Below are 12,943 nucleotides of genomic sequence, written 5' to 3'. Positions count from 1 at the left end.
CATCCCAAGGTACTAATACGAATTGTAAAAAGAAAATAGACTCAAGGCCAGCCACAGTGTTTGTAATCGCAACAGAAAAGCAACAAATTACAAATAAAGTAAAAGTACAATTGGGAAATAATTAAATCAATTCAAATAGATGCAGGTGATAGAATACTATGCAGCCATTAAAATGATAACGAATAAACCAATCTGCTGACCCTGTAAAACATTCAAGTTATAAAACCAAATGTATAATATTGTATGATCACATACACACACACACAAACAATGGTGATGAAGTTTACTCAAAAATGTTAGCAGTAGTTTTCTTTAGGGGTAAGTGGAAACGAAAATGTCCTACATTGTTTTATTTCTAAGTTTATCTGTATTTTATTCCTTGTTTCCATAATTAACATGTGGTATCTTTATAACAAGGAAAACTGCAATCGAATAAATGCTTTATAGGACAAAAAAGCATTTCAGGAATTTAGCTAACACATAAAGACTGAGAAAAAGAGACAGGGTGGGGGTTTATAGGAGCACTGAATTAACAGTTCAAAGATGTGCATTTTGTCCCACTTTCAGACAAAACACCAAAGTCTCTGAGTTTCTCATTCCTTCTCGTAAAATAAGGGGCTGGAAATTGATGGCACTCAGTTTCCTCCCATAGCTCAAATTCCACGTCAATGGCTTGTAGGTAATATTTCCTATCTTATATAGAAACGAAATATTTCCTATACTTCCATTAAAAAAAAAAATCCAATGTTCTTTTTGTAGAAACTTTTCATAGAGCTAAAACTATTTGCAACAATCTCATTTTGTTCCCATCCTCATGGAAAACAGTAGCCTAAGAGTCACGAGTTTTTAAAAAGAAACTTGGAATGCAGTTAAGGGAAGCATAAAGAAAAGTCTATCTAAAAGTAAAATTAAGCTGTTGTCTAAAGAAAGTAAAAAAGAAACATAATGGCAATGATACAAAGGACTCATATGTTTATTGTACAGAGCGTTTACAAATCAGTAAGAAAAATATATTCTAAGAGCCTAACAGAAGAATTGAAAATGACATTTAAAGAATTTATAAAACTAGATTACAGAATAACTAGTACAAGATTTAACATTTTAAACCCCATTAGTGGCAAAAATTAAAATAAGATATTTTCTGCCCATTAGCAGATTTATTTATATTATTATATTTGTATCACCTCATATAAAGGTGGTGAGAATATATATTCCCACACCCTGAATATTAAGTTGAAAATATACAACATGAGACTTAGAATGATTCACATTATTTCATGCAATAATCCTGTCTCCAAGCAGTGGAGTATGTAGGCAGCAGTGCAGAGGCAGAAGCTCATACCTTTAGGGAGAGAGATTTTATCACTGATAATGTTTAGACTTGCCATTGCAAGATGATAATAAAAAGCAGACCAACTTTTAGTCAGTTTTATTATTGGCTTTGAATTCTCCACAAACAATGCTCCCTCATTTTGCCTGTACACGGCAGACCGTCGCACAGCCACCTCCTGTCCCCTTGATATGTCCTTGCTCCTGTAGTGGGTTAAATGGTGGACTTCAAAACATATGTCCACTAAGAACCTGTGAATGTGACCCTATTTGCAAACATACTTAAATTCAGGATCTTGAGATGAGATCATCCTGGATTAAGGTGGAACTAAATCCAACGATGAACGTTTTTTACAAAAGAAGAGAAGGGCAGAAGACACACAGAAAGAGATGTGAAGGCAGAGGCAAAGACTGAAGTGATGCATCTAGTAGCCAAGGAATGCCAAAGATGGTCCTCCCACACCAGAATCTAGCAGAAAGGCATGCAGTAGATTTCCCTCAGGGCCTCCAGAAGGAACCAACCCTGCAGACACCTTGGTTTCAGACTTTGGGCCTCCAGAACTGTGATAGACTAAATTTCCATTGTTGTAAGCCACTAAATTTGTGGTAGTTTGTTATGGCAGCCCTCAGAAACTAATACAGTTTCCAAGATTCTTTCCTAAGGAAATAATAAAAATTTGTATAAAAGTTTATACATAAGGATGAGTAATAATTATACATAAATAAGCTAGATTTATAAAATTGTATGACCTAGAAGCAACTTAAAATCCAACAACAGATAGAAGAACGGATAAATCAGCACTGATTAAGTCAGAGGTTCCCAAATTTCTCAATTTAATTGAAAAAGCAGGAAATCAAATTTTGTATGTGTGATTCATATCCTTTCCCCCCCAAAAAGTTTTCTATACATACAGTCAACAAGACAGAAAATAGAGAAAAATGTTAGCTCTGGATGTGTGGGATATCATTAGAGTACTTATTTCTTTTTTATAGTTTTTGGTATTTCGTAAATTTTCTACAATAAACATGAATTAATTTCTTAAAGAATTTACTGAGATATAATTCACATGCCATGACATTTACTCTTTTGAAGTGTACAAGCAAGTCACTGGTTTCAGTATATCCACAGTTATGCCACCGCCATCACGTTCCAATTTTACAACATTTTCATGTCCCCAAAAGGAAACCACATATCCATTAATAGTCACTAACCACTCTCATTCCCAAGAGACCATTAATCTGCTTTCTATCCTATAGACTTGCCTATTCTGGACATTTCATATGAATAGAATCATAAAATATGTGGTTTTTTGTGACTGGCTTTTTCACTAGGCATGATGTTTTCAAGGTTCATCCTCATTGTAGCACGTATCAGTACTCCATTGCTTTTTATGGCCAAAAGATATTCCGCTGTATGGATATTTCACATTTCATTTAACCATTTGCCAGTTGATAGACATTTGGGTTTTTTCCACTTTTTTGCTATTATGAATATTGCTGCTATGAACATTCATTTACAAGTTATTGTGGGGACATATGTTTTTATTTCTCTTGAGTACATATGTAGGAGTGGAATTGCTGGGTCATATGGTTATTTCTCTGTTTAAGTTTTTGAGGAACTGCCAGACTCTTTTCCATAGTGGCTGTACCATTTTACATTTCCACCAGCAATGTATTAGGACTCTAATTTCTCCACATCCTTGCCGCTATTTGCCGTTATCTGTTTTTTTATTTTAATTTTAGCCACCTTAGTGATTATGAAGTGGTGCCTCGTTGTGGTTTTTATTTGCATTTACCTAACAACTAATGATGTTGAGCATCTTTTCACATATTTATTGGCAATTTGTATATCTTATTTGGAGAAATTTCTATTCAGATGTGGTGCCCGTTTTTTAACTGCAGTATTTATCTTTTTTCTTCTCCCCAAAGCCCCCCAGTACATAGTTGCACATTCTAGTTGTGAGTGCCTCTGGTTGTGCTCTGTGGGACGCCGCCTCAGTGTGGCCGGATGAGTGGTGCCATGTCTGCACCTGGAATCCGAACTGGCGAAACCCTGGGCTGCCAAAGCAGACCGCGTGAACACAACCACTCGGCCATGGGGCCGGCCCCGAGGTATTTATCTTTTTATTATTGAATTGTAAAGTTAGTTACATATTTCAGATACAAGTCCGTTATCAGATGTACAATTTGCTACTAATTCTCTTATTCTGTAGGTTGTCTTTTCACCTTCCTGATATCATCATTTGTAACACAAAAGTTTTCGATTTTGATGAAACACAATTTATATATACGTTTTCTTTTGTCAGTTGTGTTTTTGGGGTTGTATCTAAGAAAGCACTCCCTAACCCCACATCACAAATAAATACTCCTCTCTTTTCTTCTAAGAGTTTTATAGAGTTTACATTTAGATCTATGATCAAATGTGAGCTAATTTGCATGTATGGTGAATGAAAGGGATCTAACTTCATTCTTTGGCATGTGGACATCCAATTGTTCTAGCAGCGGTTGTTGAAAAGACTATTCTTTCCCCCATTGAGTTATCTTGGCATCCTTATTGAAAATCAATTGACCACCAGAAAGAGTTTACTTTTGGACTCTCAATTCTCTTCTATTACCTATATGTCTATGCTTATGCCAGTACTCCAATGTCTTTATCACTGAAGCTTTGTAGTAAATTTTGAAATTGGGAAGTGAGAGCGTTCCAAATTTGTTCTTCTTTTTCAAGCTTCTGTTGACTATTTAGGGTCCTTTGCATGCACATATAAACTTTAGGATCAGCTTTTCAATTTCCACAAAAAAAGCCAACTGCAATTTTCATGCGGTTTGCTTTAAATTTGTCGCTCAACTGGTGCCGGCCTGGTGGCACAGTGGTTAAGTGCGCACCTTCCTCTTCAGCAGCCCGGGATTCACAGGTTCGGATCCCGGGTGTGGACCTAGCACCACTTGTCAAGCCATGCTGTGGCAGCATCCCATATAAAATAGAGGAAGACTGGCACAGATGTTAGCTCAGCGACAATCTTCCTCAAGCAAAAAGAGGAAGATTGGTAACAGATGTTAGCTCAGGGCCAATCTTCCTCACAAAATAAATAAATACGAAATAAAAAAATTTGTGGGTCAGTTTTGTTATCTTAACAATATTAAGTCTTCTGATCCATGATATGGGATGTCTCTATATTTGTTTAAATCTTCTTTAATTTCTTTCAATATTTTATAGCTTTCAAAACACAAGTTTACCATATCTTTTGTTAAATTCATTCCTATTTTATTCTTTATGATACTACTGCAAATAGAATTGATTTCTTAACTGTATTTGGGGATTGTTCAATACTAGTGTATAGAAATACAATTTACTTTTACATATTGATCTTTTATCCTTCAACCTTGCTGAACTCATCTGTTAGTTTCAATAGTTTTTTAGTGGATTTCTTAGGATTGTTTACATATAAAGTTATTTCATCTGCAAATAAAGATAGTTTTACTTCTTCCTTTCCAATCTAATTTTTTTTTTTTTTGGCCTAATTGCCTTGGCTAGAATTTTCAGTATAACATTTAATGGAAATAGCAAGAGTTGATGTCTTTGTCTTGTTTCCTGATCTTAAGGGGAAAGCATTCAAAATTTTAGCATCAAGTATGAGGTTAGCTGTGGGTTGTTGTAGGCGTCTTTTATCAGGTTGAGGAAATGCCTTTCTTTTTTTTTTTTAAAGATTTTATTTTTTTCCTTTTTCTCCCCAAAGCCCCTCTGGTACATAGTTGTATATTCTTCGTTGTGGGTCCTTCTAGTTGTGGTATGTGGGACGCTGCCTCAGCATGGTTTGATGAGCAGTGCCATGTCCGCGCCCAGGATTCGAACCAACGAAAACACTGGGCTGCCTGCAGCGGAGCGTGCGAACTTAATCACTCGGCCACAGGGCCAGCCCCCGGAAATGCCTTTATAATCCACGTTTGTCGACTGTTTTTATCATGAAAGGGTGTTGGCCTTTTTCAAATGCTTTTTCTGTTTCTATTGACCTGATCCTTTATTCTACTGATGTGGTATATTACATTGATTGACTTTCAAATGTTAAACCAACCTTGAATTCCCTGGATAAAATCCCTCTTGGTTTGGTGTATACTCCTTTTCAGATATTGTTGCATTTGGTTTGCTACTATTTTGTTGAATATTTTTGCATCTATATTCATAAGTGGTATTAGTCTATAGTCTTCTTTTCTTCTGATGTCTTTGGTTTTGGGATCAGGGTTATATTGGCCCCACAGAAGGAGTTGAGAACTATTCCCACCTCTTCTATTTTTGAAGGAGTCTGCAAAGAATTGATACTTATTTTTCTTTAAATGCATGGTGTAAAGCATGAATTAATTTTATAAGTAGAAAAAATAATTAAATCACTGTTTTTAAAAAAGTGTTTGTACAAATCTCATTATCACTGGGCAATCTAAGCCTCACTGCAAAATTGTCTTACTCATTCTGTTGCCTGATCTATTTCTAACCCATCACCTAGCTAAAACCTAAAAGTGGTGATGTGGTTGGGGTCAGCTGTGTTTGGTTGGATCATCTGTATTCCACAGATGGTGCCCACCAGAGTTGTCAATGCTCAGCCCTTCAAGAGCCCGGTTACTTTCTGAAGAGGTGGGCAAATATGCCTTGAGGCATCTGGTCTCTCTACATCAGACCTTCATCAGACCCTATTTCATATCAAAGCAGAATCTACTCATTTGTAGCCAGGACAATGCATGTTTTGTAGTAAGGCAGGACCATTAGAAAAACCTTGGGGGAAATGGGAAAAAAATGGCCAAGTGAATATATGACCTACATGTGAGCTCCTTTCAGATTGCATCTCAAATATGTGGTCCACTTTCACAGAGTTGTTGATACTTTTTTCTTTCTTTGCGTGCTAAATATGGGCTAGGCACTTATTAAGAACTTCGTGTACATAACCCCAGGTTACATATATTATCGCCATTTTACAGCCATGAAAACAAGGGATCACAAGCAAATTTCCTATGGTCAGAATAAGTATCAGGAACAGCTAAAATAAATAAAGAAGCAAATAAACGAATAACAACAAAACAAAATAAAAAGGTCATCTGACTTCAAGGCTACTGCCCAGTATCTTCTTTCTTAGATAAGCTCCTTTGAATGGACAGAGCCCAGTGCTGAGAGAGACTCTAGCTCAGCGATGCAGTTATTCTGCTCACCTGTAAACTGAGAACAGCAGCATACACACTACCCAAAGTCGGGATGAGCAAAGTCCCAGTATCTTGCAAGGTACCTGCCAGGCAAACCACTATTTCTCCCTTTGTCTCTATACCCTTCCCTTTTAGCCACAAGAGAAGAGAAAATTCTTCAAAGTTGATTTTTTCAGAGTTTCCCCATATTTAAGACAGGCCTAGGCATTTAAAATTTGACCCTGTACCTCTCAATAACAACACCTCCTGTAGTTACCTTTATCCTTGCCTGGAGATTTTCTCTAGGAAATGCAAACCACATCAAGCAAAGAAACTTGCTACCAAAGACCTCAGCCTGGAGGCCTGAACCCACAGAGGACCTAGAAACCCTTTCCTCTTTCACCAAATTTCAATACCTTTCATTAATGTTAATTGCACAACACCAGAGGCAAAATATGTACCCTGTACCTAAAACTTGTCACCTCCATTAATTAAACACAGGCTTATGGAATATGAAACTATAAAGTGCTAGACTTTTTTTTTAATTGTAAAGACACTTAATTGGCTTGTACAAAAGGAAAAGAATTCCTTTCGCCTTGCTTTAATGAGGTTTTTATTATTCAAATAGCACATTTTGCTCAGTTTTGACTAAAAGCCATTGCAATTCAAAAGGCTCTGAGACGATGAATATTTACAGAATATCAAAAGGAAAGTTCAAACTATGAAGAGAGAATGGAAACAAAAATAGTATCTCTCCAATTCCAAAGCTGATGCTATTAGTCAGCACTTTCAGGGGCTGATTATTTTCTTCTCTGGAAGAGTTTGGTCTGTGAGGGATGAGTGAGGACAGGAAAGGTTGTCTTCCGCGTATAGAACTGGATGTGCCAATAGAGGGGCATGCTTGTTCTCTGTGGTTCTAATCTGCCCATGGAGAGAGCCCCCGCCTCTCTGTTGAGTGGACCCAAGGCATTCTCTGAGCCTGCTGGGGATGATGTTTGGAAAGCAGCAGTCCCATCCTCTAGAGCCAACACATTCCTTTGGGCCAGAGAACAATGGCTTTATGGTAAGGAGGGAGGGGTTCTAATTATTTACCAGTGGGTAGTGCTGCTGGTCATCAGTGGGAGTGACAATGAGCCAAGCTTTCTAACCAGAGCAGCCATAAGTGATATTTCATACTGGAAAAAGCATTGGATGATGATGATAAATAGAAAGGAGCCCTAGTCCAAAGGCTATCAAAGCTGATCTCTGTTTTCTTCCCGCCCCTCTTCTTTTTTTTTTCAAATCCAGGTTTAATTGTCATTAACAGTATATTAGTTTCATGTGTACAACCCCTCTGGTGTCCCATTAATTGTCCCTCTCTTAAGGCTTTGTGAATCTCACTCTCTCCACTGGTGCATTCTTGCTGCCTATCAGGCTACTCAGATTTTTCTGAGCATCAATCAAGAGAAAATCGGGACAGAAGGAAAGAAAGTGGAGAAAAGAACGTGGAAGAAAGGCAGTCAGATGGGAGAGAGAATGCTGGAAAGAGAACAAAAGATGTCTACTTGACATTGGGGCTCTTTCAAGTTGCACTGGCCTCTCTTCCCATTCACGGTCTATAGTTTTGAAATATTCATCTCCATTAATAATCTCTTTCCTTGCCCCAAATTCATTTCTTATCACCAGGTAGACTGAATTCTGTCCCATCACTGTCCAGAATCCCTCAAAGTTGCAATGGCTCCTCAATCAACAAATTCAAAACTTCCCCTCTGTTGAGACTAGACTTCTCTATCACAAAGGACCCTGCTCCTTCCTAATTCCTGGCCCTCTTTCCTCTCTCAGCTTCTGAGAAACAGTCCACTCTTGGATCTGCTCCTAAGGCTACTGCTGCCTCATCTTCTGTCTCCTCCAGCCCTTCCTCTTCTACCTAGAGGTCCATTTTCAACCTTCTTTGATTCAGGCTCAAAACTCTTCTCTATAGTAATTTCAATCGGCCAGAGACTCCAAACAACATCTCCATAAGGATGAACTTCAAACCCATAGCTCTAGCCCCTATATCCCTCCCAAGTTCCAAAATCTCATTCCTATCCACCCCAAATCTAAATTTCTTCATCTTCTCTCCTCAAGTCTTCTCCCTTTCCTGACGTCCTTCTTTCTGCAACAGGTGATACTCTCAAACCAGTCACCTCATTAGAAACACTTAGGAAACATTTGCTATCCCATATTCTTCCATAACTTCTATGACTGGTCAACACCAATATCTCTAAACACTTCACAGACTCTCAATATTTAGTCCAGTCCTCTACATTTCCAATGGAGTTGGAGCTAGATCTCATTTATGGGTCCAGTGGACTCATTCCCAACTGCCCAGAGCACTGGCTTCTCCAGAATATTGTCTTTGACATTATATCTGGAAAGTCATGCCCATATCCAGATGCTCTCCTAACAAGGAGAACCAACTCTGGTATAATTCTTCTGCCAGAGCTCCCCGTGGGATCACACTGAAGCTAGTCTCCATTTGAACACAATCCATTTCCCTCCCTGCCTTCTGAAAGCACTTCCCCAATGAATCAAATGAGCAAACATCCCATCCCAGTCTTGATCTCTAGGGAACCCGAGCTGAGACAACCACTGTTACTCCTGCCTCCAGTTCTGATGCCTTTAGCTCTGCTCACTGCAACAGCCCTACCTGGTCTTGCCACCTCTACTTTCTCCCTTCCTTGACCCATCACGAATACTGGGGCCAATTTAAACACATTCTAAGAGCCTAGCAGAAATATTGATGAAGATATTTTAAAATTTTATAAAACTAGATTACAAATAACCAGTACAAGGTTTAACATGTTAAACTCCACTAGTAGCAAAAACAAAAGATATTTTCTATCCTTAAAATTAGCAGATTTATTTATAATATTATCATATTTGTATCATGTTGTATAAAGCTGATCGGAATATACATTCCTGCACCCCGGATATGTGTTGTGTTAAGCTAACACATTTGTGATAATTCATTACAACAGCCATAGAAAACTAATAGAGTGAGGTAATAAATGTTTGTTGTTTTAAGTCACTAAATTTTGGGGGTAATTTAACAGCAACAGATAACTAATACATGCATCAAGCTATGTGAAAGAAGCTAAACTCAAAAAGCTACATATGGAATACCTCCATTTATATAACGTTCTGAAAAAGGCAAAACTCTAGGGACAGAAAAAAATCAATGGTTGCCGGGGGCTGGGTGGAAGAGGTGGGAAATTCTACAAAGGGGCACAAAGGAAATTTGGGGGGTGATGAAACTGTTGTGTATCTTAATTGTGGTGATGCCACTACTGTGTGTCACAACTCACAGAACTGTACAATAAAAAGGGTGAATTTTGATATATGTAAAATCACCTCAATAAAAAATTGGAGAAAAACAATAGCACTTTGTGTGCTTCTAATGGCACTGCTCGCATCCCTGGGCTGAGTCATTTGTGTATTTGTGTACCAACTACACCCAGTGAGACTACAGCAATTGGGCCTCATTCATCTCGGCATCTCTGCAGCGACTTGCAGAGCACCTTGCACTTGACAGGCGATTAATACAAAACTGTTGAATTGAACTAAGTCAAGTAAAATACGCATGGACTATTTATAATGTGCCTTGCTCTGAATTCCAGGAGAAAACTTGAGAAGAGAAGACAAATTTTCAAACCTACTTGCAGAGAGAACAGGTAAGCATAACCGTATAGAGACTGGGAACATTTGGTCCAAGTCTACAGCACTCATGCTGACTGTCCTCTGTCCTTTTAAGAGACAGGTCATATTCCACATCTCCTGTGGAACCTTCCTGGACCACCCCAACCAAAAGAATGGCTCGTCCTCTGAATTTGGAAACCTTCAGTGCCTGGATAATTCCCTAGGCAACTGCTGCAGCTAGTCTTGGTGGAAACTCCCTGAATGTCCTATCAATCACAAAAGTCCTTTCTTACATAATTTTATGTCCTACGTGTAAGTGTTTTAACAGAAGAAGTGGAGTCCCAAGGTCTGTCATCAAATAAAACTGAGCATGAGACTTCGGTTACAGAGAATCTTCAAGAAATGCCTGCTTATTTAATCACGTAAGTCTAGAAAATATGAACCCAGAGAGGCCTATACTTTTTCCTTGCTTGGGGCATTCACATAATTTCAGTCTGAGGCGACATTGTTGGTAGTTCTTGGTATGCTGATATTCTATTTTAGTCATCATAGCAACCTGCAAGGTAGGAAACATAATCATCATTTTACAAGTGAGAAAATTAAGCTTCAAAAATGTTTCTTGCCAGTAACTGTAGGAGACAGAATTCAAATCCAGGACCATCTACCACCAAAATCTTTTCTTAGCCATGAAAACAAGTAGCCTTTAAAGCAAGAGAATAGGAATGCTTACTACCGCAGGATCACAGGGTTGGACATAGACAGGTCTATCTGAATGGCGTCCCCAGAGTTGTCCAGTGCACACCCCGTGCAGCGGCAAGCAGCAGTGCAATAATGTGACATTAAGCAATCAGAATAGAATAAAAGGCTTGAACTTCAGCCTGTCTCCAAACTGGCCCTCATGCATGGTGATGATAAGAGTGGAGATTTCTGGACAGTAGAGAAATTGACATTCTTATCACACGACTCTCTGATCTCTGCTCAAGCAGTGACACAGTGCTTTCTTGACGTCCTCCGGTGGGGCCACTTGGATGGATCTAATAGGACCCCACACTCTGCCCCAGCTGCCCATTCAACATGTCACAATGCTCTCCATTTGCAAAGGATACTCGGAAGACACTTTCTTGAAGAATCCATGCTCCTTATCTGGAAGAGAAGCAATACCTCCCTCTTCTGAAATTCCTAAACAATTTCCCTAGACATTTTATGAGGTTGACAACATTATGATCGACAGAAAGACAGACACAGCCAACAGAAGGACACAAGCTCCTTCAACCTTACTACCAATAGACAGTTGCATGGGACAGGAGAGCCAGCCGTTTCCCAGTTCCCTGGCCTTCAAGTCCCCACCAAGGCACCAAGCTACTAGTGCTATCAACCTGGTGAGGGCCAGGATCCCATCAGTATCCTCCACAAAAGCCCATCACCCTTCTCAACCTCGCTGACTAATCTGAATGCTCACCACTACTGGCAACAACCCAGTCACAGCACATCCCAAGTGTTTACTGTAAATGGAGCATCAACTTCTGAGGTGCGGCATCTCCCAGGAGGCTTGGCCTTCAATTCTGCCTGGGGTGTGTCCATTCCTACATTGCTTAACACTTTGCACCACGTGCCACAATCTGTATGTGCAAATGTTGTCTCTGCCAGTAGACAACAGTCAATGTCTCTGAGTAAAGAAGTCTTTGTTTGCCCAAGGTCTTGCAAGTAGTAATAAGTAAGCCTCTGGTACATACTTGAATGGATACATCTGAATCAATGCTATTTTCCAGTGACATTTGGTCTATAGGCTGTTACATAGCCATGCTTTAAATAAATGATTTAAATAAAATGATTACCAAACAAATGGCAGAAGGAGGAAGGAAAAGGTGAATTTGGTCCTAGTTGATCAATAAAGACAGAGTTATTCATGCTCTGGAGACAAGACCAGCCCATTATGACTCAAGGCACCTAAGAATCATCAGACACATAATTTCAAACCTGAGGACTGAAAAGGTGCCTTAGAAGAGTCTGTGAGGAGCAGTAGCAATCACCACCAGGTTTAGTCCCAGTGAAGATTTATAAATTGAAGCCTGACATGCTCCCAAAAAATGAGGCCGGCTTCCACAGGTTAAATAAACACTCCTTGGAATGTTAGCACAATTGTGGCTTTTGGGGATTCCATTTCAGAGGCAGAGAAAAAATGAGCTAAGGGCAATGTTATGTAAAGGGAAATACTTTTCAATTCCTCCTTGAAACAGAATGACACACCATCTCGGGCATTTCTCAAGCGAGTTGCAAGAATTCATACTATTTTGAAATACTCTGAAATTCAATAGAAAGGACCTAAGAAACCAAAATCCCAAAAGCAACTGTTTTTCAGTCTTACCTGGTATTCAGCTGCCTTTTTCTTCCAGAAAAGAAAGGGGAAAAAAATTATTGTAGAATTTCAACGTGGATCCCTGCTCAAATAACTAAGGCTGATTTCTTTTGAACTCACGGATGGCAGCATAAAACTGAACATAGCAATTCTCTTCGACAGCTACCTCAATCCCAGTGAAGGTTCTCCATACTCCAGCAATCCACAAGACCACAACTGCACTAAATGCAGTGTGCATACCACTAGTAATGAAACCAGCTCAACACAAGGTTGACATAAGGGAAGCCATATTGTAGAAAACAGACTATGTTGTAACTTTGGATGACCTCTGACTAACTAACCCAGCTGGATTTGCACACTCCAGGAGGTCCACCTGCTCTGGAGATTTTATGACCCCTGCTAGTGCATATACCTCCCAGCTGTGATAAGACAATAACT

The 12,943-nt window shown here is 39.1% G+C and overlaps 1 protein-coding gene across 7 annotated transcripts in view; it reads right to left on the bottom strand.

The window, feature by feature from the left end:
* The window catches only part of WWOX (WW domain containing oxidoreductase), a 933,724-nt gene that overhangs the window by 663,636 nt on the left and 257,145 nt on the right, over positions 1 to 12,943 (bottom strand). The window lies entirely within an intron of this gene.

Source organism: Equus quagga, chromosome 13 (assembly GCF_021613505.1).
Source record: "Equus quagga isolate Etosha38 chromosome 13, UCLA_HA_Equagga_1.0, whole genome shotgun sequence".
NCBI classification, from domain to species: domain Eukaryota; kingdom Metazoa; phylum Chordata; class Mammalia; order Perissodactyla; family Equidae; genus Equus; species Equus quagga.
The sequence above is the reverse complement of the archived record's forward strand: the minus strand, read 5'-3'. Positions and strand labels throughout refer to the sequence as shown.